This window comes from Prionailurus viverrinus, chromosome C2, assembly GCF_022837055.1.
Source record: "Prionailurus viverrinus isolate Anna chromosome C2, UM_Priviv_1.0, whole genome shotgun sequence".
Classification (NCBI taxonomy): Eukaryota; Metazoa; Chordata; class Mammalia; order Carnivora; family Felidae; genus Prionailurus; species Prionailurus viverrinus.
In genome coordinates, this window is record NC_062569.1 from 88,719,414 (window position 1) to 88,734,178 (window position 14,765).

The 14,765-nt window shown below is 36.0% G+C and overlaps 1 protein-coding gene across 5 annotated transcripts in view; it reads left to right on the forward strand.

Moving 5' to 3' along the window:
• ZNF148 (zinc finger protein 148) overlaps positions 1–14,765 on the forward strand; it is a 127,094-nt gene that overhangs the window by 24,196 nt on the left and 88,133 nt on the right. For 3 of the 5 annotated variants that reach the window (XM_047874258.1, XM_047874261.1, XM_047874260.1), the window contains exon 2: positions 12,655–12,736. The exons of the other annotated variants lie outside the window; for them this stretch is intronic. The gene's annotated coding sequence lies outside the window, so the exon portion shown is untranslated. The remainder of the gene's footprint in view (positions 1–12,654; positions 12,737–14,765) is intronic. 5 annotated transcript variants of the gene reach the window in all.

The following is a 14,765-nucleotide window of genomic DNA, read 5'->3' on the forward strand; positions in this document are numbered from 1 at the left end:
GGGCTCGAACCCACTAACCGTGAGATCACGACCCGAGCCAAAGTCAGACGCTCAACCTACTGAGCCCTCAGGCAACCCTGTTGTCTTTCTGTTACTGATTTCTAGTTTAGGTCCATTATGGTCAGAGAATGCACTCTATTATTTTAATTCTTATAAATTTGTTGAGGTTTGTTTTGTGGCTCTGGATATGATCTGCCTTAGTGAATGTTCCATGGGTGCTTGAAAAGAAATGTGTGTTCTGCTGTCATTGGGTGGAGTATTTCATATACAGTTGACCTTCGAATCACATGGGTTTGAATTGTGCTGGTCTACTTATATTTGGATTTTTTACAGTACAGGACTGTAAATGTGTTTTCCTTATTTTCTCAGTAACATTTTCTTTTATCTAACTTTAAGAATACCGTATATAATGTAATACACAAAATGTATGTTAATGGATTGTTTTTTATCTGTAAAGTTTCTGGTCAGTAGTAGGCTATTAGGAATTAAGTTTTTGGGGAGTCAGAAGTCATACATGGATTTTGTGTGAGGGAGTTGTTCAGGTTTCATGTGTATATCAATTCTGTTGGTTAAATGTGTTATTAATATAACCACTCTGCTTTTCTAAAAAAAAAAAAAAAGTATTGCTATAGCTTTAGCATTCTTTTCAACGTATGGTACCACATTTCTTGTTAGCAACATATGGGGCCATTTAAAAAAATTTGCTCTGCCAGTCTGTCTTTGATTGGTTTATTTAGACTATCTGCATTTGAGGTAATTAATGATCTGTTAGTCCTTATAGCTGCTATTTTATTATTTTTTGCTTATTTTCTCTGGCTTTTGGTTTCTGCTTCTCTTTTCTTGCCCTCCTGCAGATTATTGGAACATTTTTTAGGATTCCATCTTTTATAATTTGTAGAAGGTCTATTTATAATGTTTTGGAGTCTGTCTTGCTGTAGTTTTTGCGGTGGTTGTAGTTATTACAGTATGCATATGTGATTTATAACAGTCTACTAGTATCCACATTTTATAGTTTCAACTGAAGTGTGTAAATTTCACTTCTGTTCTACCCTTTACCTTTCCAACTTTTATTTATTATTATTATTTTTTAATGTTTGTTTTTGAGAGAGAGAGAGAAGTGGGTGCTCAAGTCGGGGAGAAGCAGAGAGAGGGAGACAGATTCTGAAGCAGGCTCCAGGCTCTGAGTTGTCAGCACAGAGCTGACACTGGGCTCCAGCCCACAAACCATGAGATCATGACTTCAGCCCAAGTTGGGTGCTTAACTGAGTGAGCCACCCAGGTGCCCCCTACCTTCTCAACTTTTAAACATAATTGTCTTGGGTATGAAATAGTGTCGTAATTTTTGCTTTCAGTCATCAGGTATGATTTATAAAGCTAATGATGGAAAAGATAATCTGTTGTGTATACCCATATTTCTTTTCTTCCTGTTGTTTGAAACATTTTCTTCAGCCAGTCTTTATGACACATTCTTTTAGTTTTTCTTCTTTTGGGAATGCTTTTTAAAAATGGCCCCTTTGTTCCTTGCTGTGGTCTGAATGTATTTCCCTAAAATTCATATGTTGAAATCCTATTAGGAGTTGGGGCCTTTGGAAGGTGATTAGGTATGAGGGAGGAGCCCTCATGAATGGGATCGGTACTGTTGTAAAAGAAGCCAGAAGAGCTCCCTTGGCCATTTCTGTCTTGTGAGGATACAGAAAGGAGTCTTTTACCTGGAAGTGAGCCCTCACCAAACCATATTGACATCCTGATCTTGGACTTCTAGCCTCCAGAATTGTGAGAAATAAATTTCTGGTTTTAGATGAGAAATCTGGGGTCATTTAAAGTTTCCATTATAAGTAATACGGTTGTTTCTGGTGCCTTCAAAGTTTCTTCTTTGGTTTTAATTTTGAACATTTAATTACTATGTGTCTTGGTGTAAATTTGTTTGTGTTTATTCTGTCTTGGGTTTGCTCAGTTTTTTGGATCTGTAAGTTTGTATTTGCCGCATTTGAATTCAGCCATTGTTTCTTCAAATACTGTTTCAGCCCCTCTCCTTTCTGGGACTCCAGTGATAAGAATGTTGGATCTTATGTTATTGGCCTGTAGTTCTCCAAGACTGTTAATTTTTTTTTCCTGTTTTCTCTCTTGTTCAGATTGGGTGAGTTCTGTTTTCCGTACTGACCTTCAGTGATTCTCTTCCCTATCATCTCTGTGTTTGTATTGAGTTTATGCAGTGAGTTCAAAATTTTTCTATTATTTTTTAGTTCTATAATTTTCTTTTGCTTTTATTTTTTAATAAATTCTGTGTCTTTGCTGAGATTTTCCATTTTCTCACTTGTTTTGGGAAAATTCTTAATTGCTGAAACATTTTTATTCTTGTGTTTTAAATAAAAGATAATTTGTCAAATAATTCCAGTGTCTGATGCATCTCTGCATTGGCCTTAGTTGATTATCTTTTCTTAATCATGACTTCTTGAGTCCTTTCTATTTTATCTTTAGTTAGGAAGTTCTGAGCCCTATTTATATTTTTCATTTTAGTGGACAGTCCGCCTATTTAGGTTTAGAATACAGATCTTGGCCCCCTTTGTAGACTGTGTTTCCAATGGCAGTTTTAATTTTCAGAGCCTTTGTGGTCACCTTAATTGATCCGATGCTGCTGGGTTGCCACTAGTCCTTGCTGGTGGTGACTGACGGAGCAAAAGGGTTTTCCCTATGCGGAGCTTCTTGTTATATCTAGATGAGAGATGATTTTGGTAGATCCTCCTATTATTCCTCCCATGTCATTCTTCCCTGTCCCCCTGTCCCTGGGTGAGAGAGGAGAGTCTTAGCCCAAACTAGCTAGCGGCTTGTTGTGGTTGGGTCCCTCAGTTTGCCTACTTGTCTCTGTATCTCTAGGTGGAAAACAGGAGTCTCATGCCAAATGGGTAAGGAAGAATTTTTTACCTCGGTTTTGTTGTTGGTTGGGCTTCCAGTTAATCTTCCTTTTATGTTGCAGAGGGACTCCAGTGTAATTTGGGGGGAGGAATGTGACTGCCTGGTCTGCCTTCTGTTGCTAAGTTGGTGGTCAGGAAATGGCAGTCTGGGTTGCCTTTTTCTGTTGGGTGTGGGGACTAAAAACACCCTGCTGTTCTTTTGTTTCCCCATACTTGTAGTCCCAAACTGGTTCATTGCCTTACTATTTGCAGAGTTTACCTCTGGTTGTCTCTTGTGTTATTTCCATGGTTTATAATTGTGCTTAATGAGGAGGGGCAGGGGAACACAGCTCTGTGCCATCTTACCTAGACTGGAAATTCAAGTTCCGTAATTTTTGTCAACCATCATGATCTCCAGACAGTAGGTTATATCAGCTTTGAAAATAATAGCATACGGATATGTGCTTTGTGAGGTTTTAAGCACTATATAAATGTTTGCTTCAGTTACAAATCAGAATATCAGACACCTAAGTTTTGGGGAAGTCAGTCATAACCAGTTCAAGAGGGTGTCAGGACTAGGCATCTGTCACATGAACAGAATCTTGTTATGTAGTTAATTAAAAATGAGGTTATAAATTGAGTGCTTTCTTCAAGGATGTGTTTAATTATTTACACTTAAGATGTTTAGTAATTCCAGTGATACATTATAGTATTTTAATATTAACAAATATTTTTCAAAACAATACTGAAAATCTTGTGTTATGCAGCCAATGTAATCTGTTTCTAATTTATAGATTGAAATGGGCAGATAAAATGTCCTGCTTTTACATTTCCTGGTTTTCTAATTGAGGATAAATTGACCCAAATAAGAAAATGTCCATTCTATGTTAGTAGAAGCTTTTGTTTCTAAATGACGAGTTAACTTGCTACATCAACTTCTCCTATTTAGAAAAACAATCTCACAGACATATTTCATGAATTGTTCAAACTTAATATATTTACTGCATTTATCGGGAGAAATCACTGGAGTTCTTTGCAGCCTCTTTTTGAGGTATTCTCTTGAGCGACTCTGATGGCAAATGTCAATTTCCTAATCAGATTAAAAACCATTTGTTTTATTTGTGGGCACACCTCTACATTGTGTCTAGTGCTTAGTGTAATTCCACGCATGCATTCTAGACAGAGGAGAGAAGAATGATTGACTCTGGTATTGAATAAGATGAAAATTGTCAAAAGATGAACTGACTTTAGTGGACCATTTGTAAGTTATTAAGTGAGCGTTTTAAGTTATATTTCATATGAGAAGTAATAATTCCAGTTTTGTCTATGATTTGTAATAATATTTTAATAAGACGTTTTTGTTCACTTTGACACTTTAAAAAAATCAAATGTAGGGGTGCCTGGGTGGCCCAGTTGGTTGGGCAACCGACTTCAGCTCAGGTCATGATCTCACGGTTCGTGGGTTCGAGCCCCGCGTTGGGCTCTGTGCTGACAGCTCAGAGCCTGGAGCCTGTTTCAGATTCTGTGTCTCACCCTGTCTCTGCCCCTTCCCTGCTCATGCTCTGTGTCTCTCTGTCTCTCAATAATAAATAAACATTAAAAAAAAAATCAAATGTAAATAAATGTTAAATTTTTTTTAATGTTTACTTTTGAGAGAGAGTGCAAACGGGCGGAGGGGTAGAGAGAAGGGTGACAGAGGATCCAAAGTGGGCTCTGCCTGACAGCAGTGAGCCTGATGTGGAGCTCGAACCCACCAACCACGTGATCATGACCTGAGCTGAAGTCGGATGCTCAATCAACTGAGCCACCCAGTGTCCCTAAACTTTAATTTTTAATTGGGTATTAACATTTTTAAGGGTTTCTTTAGTTATTAGAGTGGGATAATTTTTATGTTACAAAAAGCAGATGAATTTAATTTTCTGTTTATTTACATGGTAACTATTGTAGATAGCATTTTATTTATTTTTATTTTTTTAAATGTTTATTCACTTTTGAAAGAGACAGAGGGCAAGCGGGGGAGGGGCAGAGACAGAGGGAGACACCATCTGAAGCAGGTTCCAGGCTCTGAGCTGTCAGCACCCTTAACGGACTGAGCCACCCAGGTGCCCCTGTAGATAGCATTTTAATTTAAAATTCTATGTTCATTGATAATATACTTCAAAAATTTTTTTGATTGCCAGGACATTAAGGTAACATTAAGTATAGTTTAATTTTGGGAAGACCTTTCCTGTGGTGGTGCTATGTTAGAGTAGACATTTATTAGGAGGCAGAGGATCTGGTTGAAGTCTTTGACACTTATGTGTAAACTTGGGTACTTAACCTGATGAATTTCAGAGATACTAATACCTGCTTAAGTAATTGTAGGAGGTCAGGTGAAATGGGACAAGTGAAAGCACTTTGTATACCATGCAATACTTTATTAGAGTATGCTTATAGTGCCTGAGTCATCTTGATCATGATAGTATAAAATATTTACAAATTAATGTGTATTCAGTAAAAATTTATGTACAAGTAAAAGTAAAGCAGCTTTTCCTTGAGTTTAGTGGCTTACTAATTTTTTTTTTTTTTTACTTTTTTAAAATTTACATTCAAGTTATACGGTGCAACAGTGATTTCAGAGTGGCTTATTAATCTTAATAGTGAATTTCTGTTAGTAAAATTGGGGGAAGATTACATAGTTGCTTGATAGTTTGCCACAGTTTTGGGACGGTGTCTCCCCTCAACATGTAATTTAGATTTAAAAGTTAGTTTAGTCTAAGGAGTTTATAAAAATGCTTGTGGTGGACAAGTTTCTTGTTTGTCAAATGTTTACTGGCTAGGTGATTTGAAAAGGTCCAGGACAGGTGAAAGTTTTCAGTTCATGGGCTTATTTTACTCACTTTGGGCTGTTTTCTTTTAAGAATTTGATTACCACTTTGTAGGATTTTCATTCTCAACTAAGTGGATTAACTACACTAATTGCAAAGTTTATAAGATTTTGGCCTGACTTTTGTTGAGAGTGGAAATGGAAAATGGTTGTAGAAAGACCTGGGCAGGAGACCCCTGGGTGGCTCAGTCAGTTAAAGCGTTTGTAAAGCGTCTGACTTTGGTTCAGCTCATGATCTCAAGGTTCCTGAGTTCGAGCCCCATGTCGTGCTCTGTGCTGACAGTTCAGAGTCTGGAGCCTGCTTTGGATTCTGTGTCTCTCTTTTACCCTGTCTGTCTGTCTCTTTCAAAAATAAATAAACATTAAAAAAATTTAAAAAGAAAATGAAGAGAGACCTGGTCAGGGTAATTTCTGGGGCGGTTGGTTTGAATTTGTTGGGCTGTCATTCCTGCTTGCGATAGATCAGGTCATGAAAAATATACTGTTGGATGACCATCATTCAGATAGAGTTCTAATACCTTTTAATTTTCAAAGCAGCTGGTGTAAATTAAAGAACACGTATGTCTATGCATGTCTATGTATGTCTATTCATATAAATCACAAAAGTTAGAACTAATGTAAAACCAGAACTTGACTAATTAACCTTAAAGTGTGATGTAGTTAAAATATGCTAAAGGACTTTAAAAGATGCTAAAGCATTTTTTGTTTCAGATTCTTATACCATATGTGCTATTATTCTTTTCATTGCTTTGTGCTTTTCTTGATTACATTTAAAGGGCAAGAGGTAGCCTTTTTATTTGGCAGTGCATAGAAGCATCAGTAGTTAAAATTTTGTAAGCATACACATTTCAGTGAAACTAAAAGTGACTTTTTATATTTTAAATTTAAATCCAAGTTAACATGTAGTGTAATAATGATTTCAGGAGTAGAAAGAATTTAGTGATCTTTCACTTACCTACAACACCAAGTGCTCATCCCAAGTCCCAAGCAAGTGCCCTCCCTAATGCCCATCATCCATTTAGCCCATTCCCCCACCCAGAATCCCTCTAGCAACCCTGTTTGTTCTCTGTATTCAAGTGTCTTTATGGTTTGCTTCCCTCTCTGTTTAAAATGACACTTTAAAAGAGATAATCTTAATTAACCAAGAACTATGCATTTTTATCAATGAATGGCTTTTCTACAGTGGTTATATTTGGAAGTAACATTAAGGTACATGATACAATGAAATACTTATAAAACAGCTAAGTTTTGGTTATATTCTTTTAAAATTTTTTTAAGAGTTTATTTTGAGAGAGACTATGTCCATGTGCCTGTACATGCACACGCGCGCGCGCACACACACACACACACACACACACACACACACACGCAGGAGGGGCTGAGAGAGGGAGAGAATCCCAGGCATCCTCAACCAGTGCTCAGCGTGGAGCCCTGTCTTGGGGCTAGATTCCACTAACCATGAGATCACGACTTGAGCCGAAATCAAGAGTTGGACACTTACCTAACTGAACCACCCAGGTACCCACCCCTCTTTCATTTATTTATTTATTTTTATTTAAAAATTTTTTTAAAAAAATTTATTTTTTATTTTTGAGAGAGACAGACAGACACAGGGTGCAAGCAGGAAAGGGGCAGAGAGAGAGGGAGATACAGAATCCGAAGCAGGTTCCAGGCTCTCAGCTGTCAGCACAGAGCCTGACATAGGGGCTTGAGCTCACAAACCATGAGATCATGACCTGCGCCAAAGTTGGAGGCATAACCGACTGAGCCACCCAGGCGCCCCACTTTAAAAAATTTTTTTTTATTGTCTTAGAACTCTATATTCTTGACAGTTTTTGTGGGAGTTTCTTATCTGAATTTCGATCATTAATTCATAAAACCTCATCTTTTGCAATCTTACTTTTCTAGACAAAGATGACAGCTGAAACATAATTTGGTAGACTGAATGTACTCTGGGCCAACAACATAAAGATACTTTGAAAATACTTAATGAAGTTGCTTAGGTTTCTCTAGGAGGGTGTGAAAAATTTGAAGGAACTGAAGAAGTTTCTTCTGTCTGTTTTAATGTGCATGCCATTTTGTAGCTTTTCTAACAGAGTACTTCTGAAATTCATTATTAATGGTCTTTTAAAACAAGACTGGAAATTAGCTGGGATTAAACTATTCTTTACATTGCTCAGAATTATTTTCTATTTGATACAATGCCTGTCTGTATATAGTATATACAATGTATATAGTAGACTCCTCAGTATGCTAATTTATTGTTAAAACCAACAAGCCTTTTTAGGGAAATTCCCAAGCTGAAGGGTAATGTTGCCAAATCCCCACTAGGCTGGTTTTGATACGAGGTTCTCTGCTGCATTAGGTTAATGTGACTTTTCTAGATGCTTCAATTTTGTTTTCTGTGATTCCGTAACTGAGAGATAGTGTCGTGTGTGTGGTTAAGCTTCTGGAGCTTGATTTCTGTATTGGAGTTCAACTTTATTTATAATCATTTAAAAAATACCAAGTATCTACTAGGTGCAATACATTGTTTTAGGGTCTTAAGATCAGTGAACAAAACGAAATTCCTGCCCTTGTGGAACTTATGTTATATAGTTAGGGGCAGAAAACGGTAAACATCATAAGCAAGTAGATTACCTAGCATGTTAAGAGGTGGTAACTATTATGGAAAATGTATAACAGATAAAAGGGGTATTGGGTGTGAGTGCATGTGGGGACAGTTTTAAATCGCATAGCAGGAAAAAGCCTCATTAACAAGATGATGATTGAGCAAAGACTGAAAGTACGTAAAGGATTTAGTTATAAGTATCTCTGGGAGAAAGTATACCAGGCCTAGAATAGCGAGTACAATAGGCCTAAGACAATGGCATGCTAGAAGATACAGGGAGATAAGAAAGTCTGGTTACTGGACTCATGTGGAGCAAGGGGGAAAGTATAGAAGATGAGGTCTGAAAGGTGGTGGTGGTGGGTTGTGGAGGGCCTTGTGGTGGATTGTGGAGGGCCTTGCAGACCATTATAAGGACTTTGGTTCCGCCAGTTACTAGTTTTGTAACCTTTGGTAAGTTATTTAACCCTTCAGTTTTTCTCTCTTGTAAAATGTGAGTAGTTAATAGCACCACTCTCATAAGTTTGTTGTTTGGATTATGAGAGTTAATATGCAAAGTCCTAGGAACACTGCTAAGCAAAGGCTAAAGTATATATTCATTGCATCTTTAAAGGTAAAGTGAACATTAAAAGGTTAATTCTTTTTCATTTGAAAAGGTAGCAGAGGAAGAAGTGAGTGCTCTCTGCTTTGATTTTTTTCTATAATAAATTGCTTAAACTTTAATTATAGCCCCTTACTACATAATGTTACTATTATTAACATTATTTGTTGTATGTGTACTTAGCATCTTTGCTACCTTATGAACTCCTATGGGCAGAGACCGTGGTATTTTATGCATGTCTTAGGAATCTTAGATAGCATGTTGTACATGCATATCAGGTGATCAGAACATTGACTCAAATTAATGACAAAAATGTTGGCTTAATTAATGAATCAGCCCACCTGCTGGTATGTATATTGGAATATTGCCAGTCTTTCAAAACTAAATAATGGGAGGACAGTAGCTAATGGTCCCTGAAAAATACTTCATTTATTTTCTTAATGTGCCATAGTTATTAAAATTGGTATTGGTAGAAAATTGCCTTAATTATTAACTAAGTGTGAGAGTTTATACCATGTGAAATGAAAAGTCCATATTCACAGTATAGTATGGATCTGTTATATTAACATCTATCATTGGTTAAAAATATTTTTATTGACAGCATAAATATACTGCTACCTTAAAACAGTTTTAGTCTTAATTTCACTGTTTATATCTGCACAAGTGATATAATTAGGGAATATTTAGCTAGCAAAATCTTAAATCCTAGGAATTGCCAAGAAGGAATATTCACTATAACTCCTGAAGTGAGGGAGTGAAGCATGTTGAAAGAGGAAGATTATAATTGACCTTTGGGTGGTTCAGGAGCTTTGTACCTCTCTTTTTGTACTTGCAGGGTCTTCAGTTTCCAGCTTGGTAGGTTCTTTCCTTATTGTTGGCAGAGAGGAGTGGGAGATTTAAAGGAAGAATAGAGACTTGGAAGGAGAAGTGAAATTGGTAGATGATGCTAAATGAATTAGAGTTCCAGAGACAGAGACTGTGTGGCAAGTGAGTTAGGGAAAACTGTGTGTTTCCATGGTAGAGGAAACATTGCAATGGGAAATATATTCCAAAATTTCTGTTACAGGTTTAGACCTTGAGGTAATAATATTTTGTGCATGTGGGTGTGTATGTGTGTGTGTGGGGGGGCATGTTTCCTTTTTCTTTTTGCTTTACTATTTTATTTTTTCTCTTTTAACATGTCTAGTTATGTTCTTTGATGTATGATAGCCTTAATTTAGGGCTTTGAATCAAAAGTGATGCAAGAAGATGAGTAGGCTTTTTGTGAAAATGTTTTCAACAGAATATTAACATTTTGAAAACATTTGTCCAGTCTGTAGATTTTATTTTACCATATTCCATGATGGCATATGAAATAACTGTCTTGATTGTGGGGTAAATATACCCAGTCAACTTTCAAAAAGACTCATAATGTAATACTAAAATATATAATTAGAAGACATTTTTATTTCTTGTATGTAGACTTTGCTCTGCTTTTTCTGTTCAAGTTTACACTGTTCTATAGCTTTAGAAAATCTAAAAGTTGAGGACACCTGGGTGGCTCCATTGGTTAAGTGTCTGACTTCAGCTCAGGTCATGATCTCGAAGTTTGATAGTTCTAGCTCCATGTCAGGCTCTGTGCTGACAGCTCAGAGCCTGGAGCCTGCTTTGGATTCTGTCTCCCTCTCTCTCTCTCTCTGTCCCTCCCCTGCTTGCACTCTGTCTCCCTCTCAAAAATAAATAATAAACATTAAGTTAAAAAATTCTAAAAGTTGAACACAGTGAAGACCATAGATAGCAGTGTAGTGCAAATACAGTTTTGCTTTACTTTACCTGTTTTTAATAATGTCCACCACAATAGTACAGTTTTATGGCAAGTATGTATTCAAAAATTGTTTTACATAATTGAGAATGATGGCATATATGCTCTTCTGAGTGCTTGGAAACAAAGCTTTGAGGCAGGCAATTAAGAGCTTAGTAGAAAAAAAATTTTAAATAGATTTCTTGATTGGTAATTATTTTAGCAACAAAGCTACTGACTGGCTGAGGAATAGAAAATGCTGCATTATCAGAAAGGCTGTAGTGTTTGTGATCCCTCGATAAAATTATATAAACATAATTTTGGATTAATATATTGGTTATTTCCTCAAGATTTAAAGTTTAATTGTTTTGCTTTTACGTTTATAGCTTTTATTGATTTGCAAGATATTTATTGAGCCCTGAAAATGTGTGTTAGGGCTGTTATATAAATGCTTTGTTATTTCTGAATAAAAAATTAAATTTGCCCTATTCTTTGTTTCTAATAAAGTTTCAGCTTTCAGTCTTCATTGTCTTTATTACCTCCCTTTCATATGCCAGCAAAAAATACCCCAGTTGCATAAAGGAAATTATATGTGTCCAGTATTAATGCAGTACCAACATAGGATATTAACTTTCTGTGTTAGTCTCTGTTAAAAGGTTGATTATAGCATAACACTTAAAAAATATGTATGGACCATATTGGTATTATTAAATACCTTTGCCTTGAAAAAAAAATTAAAAAAATTTTTTTTAATGTTTATTTTTATTTAAAAAAAAATTTTTTTAACGTTTATTTATTTTTGAGACAGAGCGTGAACGGGGAGGAGCAGAGAGAGAGGGGGACACAGAATCTGAAACAGGCTCCAGGCTCTGAGCTGTCAGCACAGAGCCCGACGCGGGGCTCGAACTCATGGACCGTGAGATCATGACCTGAGCCGAAGTCAGACGCTTAACCGGCCAAGCCACCCAGGCGCCCCTTAATGTTTATTTTTGACAGAGAGAGTGAGAGAGAGAGAGACAGAGACAGAGGGAGCACGAGTGGGGGAGGGGCAGAGAGAGAGGGAGACACAGAATGTGAAGCAGGCTCTGAACTGTCAGCACAGAGTCCGACATGGGGCTTGAACTCACTAAACATGAGATTGTGACCTGAGCTGAAGTTGGATGCTCAGCCAACTGAGTCAGCCAGGCGCCCCTGAAAAAAATTTTTAAATGGTTTTTTGAGAGAGACAGCATGTGCACGAGTGGGGGAGGGGCAGAGAAAGATGGGGGTGTGGTGAGGGAGAGAGAGAATCCCAAGCAGGTTCCTCAGTCAGTGCAGAGCCAGATGCAGGCTTAACTCATGAACTGTGAGATCATGACCTGAGCAGAAATCAAGAGTCAGATACTTACCTGACTGAGCCGCCCAGGTGCCCCACCTTGAAAATTTTAAATACTTAATGTTTTTGTATTTTTAAAAGCTATATTAATGTAGCTAGACTTTTGAACTGAGGGAAATGTTATTTTGGGGTTTTGTCAGGAAGTAGTACTCTTTGAATAATGGAGAGTATCAACATAAGATTTTAATGAAGCACATTTTGTGTTTACTTTTTTTATTTCAAAGTTGTTTAAGATAATTTTGGGTTATTGCTCTGATTTTAAAGAGATCTTAATCCTCAACTAGAAATTAAGCTTGAAAAAGTCCAATTAGGTTCTGGTCATTTCCTTGGAATATCATTTATCACTGATGGGTCATTAAGTATTAGTTGCTACTAATTCTATTTAATCCAACCATATCTATTAATCCAGTATCTGGCTTGGAAAGAATGTTGTTAGATTTAGCATATCTAGGTATAATTATTTTATCTGACTTTAAGAATATGTCTAATTCTGATTCTTTTGGGAGATAACCTGTATTTTTGTACTTTTATAGGATAGAGGGGAGGAATCGGGAGCTTGGAAATTCAGCCAAGTGATCTGGTGGGATGGGCATTTGCCTGACATACTATATAGAGGTAATCTAACACTGTTTTACTCAGTCTTTATTTTTACCTGTGATAGATGCCCATGTGCTTGTATTATGAACAGCACTAATCACAACTATTGGATAGCACTCTGTATTTACTGGATGATCGTTTTTCCTTTTATACCCACTTACATATAAGCATGACATATATATATATATATATATATACACACACACACACACACATATATGGCATGGTATTGCTATATATAAATAACGAATGTCTATACATTGAAAAGAGTTAATGGTATTAGTTTTATAGGATGTAGATCATTATCTTTTCTCACTTAACTAGATTACTTGCATGTTTCTTTTTTAGGCCCAGTTCCCTTATTTTAGGAAGACAGATGATCCTCTCCTTTCTTGTTGGCTTATGTTGGTACATATGTTAGGCCTGTGCTTTATCCTTCAAACAAGTGAAAGAAAATTAAATATTTAACAGTTTTCAGGGTATTTACATATCTGTCAGTGGCACATATTCGCATGTCAGTTGTTAATGATTATAAAAATTCTGAAGATTCTCGTAAATTTAGTTTTGAGAATTCTTTAAAAATGAGTATGTGACAATATTAGTGGCTGTATTTTAAGATTTCCTTCTTTTTCCAAGTTTTCTGGTAATTGTCAAGTTCAACATTTCTCACTCCTTCAACATTTCCTTACCCAGGTTTGTTATAAGATGAGACACACTTAGGCATTAGAAAATGTTATGAGGTTAAAAAAAAAGGTTTTCCTTGTTTCTTTTCACAGTTAATGTGTGTATATGTATGTGTGTATTCTTTCAGACATTTTCTATATATATGCAGATATTTATATGTATACCTGTATTTACATATTCTTTACACAATTGAGATCACACCATACATATTGTTTAGCAATATATCTTTTTTGTTGTTAATTTCTGCATTTTTGCATATCATTTCTTCTCTTTTCATTATGTGTAGTATTCCAGTATTTGGGTATACCATAATTTTATTAACTGCTTACTTATTAATGGCTGTTTAGGTTTTCAGGTGCTTTTGCTATAATAAATGGTAATATGGTAGATATTCTTGGACATGTCTTTGCGTATATTTTAAAAAGTGCATGCAGTATAAATCCCTAAGGGAAAAATTGTTGGCCCAGAGAGCATGTACATTTAATAATTAGGTGGATGAATTGCCTAAAAGGATTATTCCAATATCAGTAAGTCTAGGAAAATGGGAATCTCTAGCTCAATGACCACGCTAGCTAGTGTCAAACTTTTTAATAATTTGTTAGTATTTTGTTGTTTAGTATTGCTTTCCAAAATTTCATTATGAGTGAGCTTCAGCATTTTTCCATTATTGGCTGTATGTATATTTTCAGTGATCTTTTTGGTCCTGTGCTGAGTCCCTAGTCATTCATTAGGCAAATTATTTTCACTGAATTTTTCTTCTTCTGATCTTATGATTTTGATTTTACCTTATGGAAGTTTTCATTTTTTATGATTGAATTTAGTCTTTTCCTTTATGGCTGGGCATGGGGGGTTTCTGTATAAAGTTTAAAAGGTCTCCGTCATTGATTGTAGGGCTCACTTTTTCCTGTGTTGTCACATCTCCGAAATGACATGAATTGCTGGTTTGTCATAATTTGACATTATTTTCTTTCTTAGTTAACACATAAAATAGTCATGTAGCTTAAGATTGGTAGTTTTAGATTCAGTGAATTATGGTACTTGAAAAAGTTATATGGGTTTTCTGTTATTTTTTTTTATGGTTTACTTCGCTTAAAATCTTCATTTAATGTTGAATATATTTGGCTTATAAACAGTAGATGTAGAGATTTAGCTTTCCTTTTTTTCCGGCAGGCTAACTAGTTGTCCCCATTCCAATTATTGAATGATGCATTTCTTTTTTACATTTTGAAATGCCACATTTCTCATATACTGAATTTCCATGTTTTTGGAGAACATGTTTCTGAAATCATTTCTGTTCAGTTCATCTGCTTGTCTGTGTATTGATAGTATTAAGAGAATTCAGTAAAGGAACTGCTTATAAAAG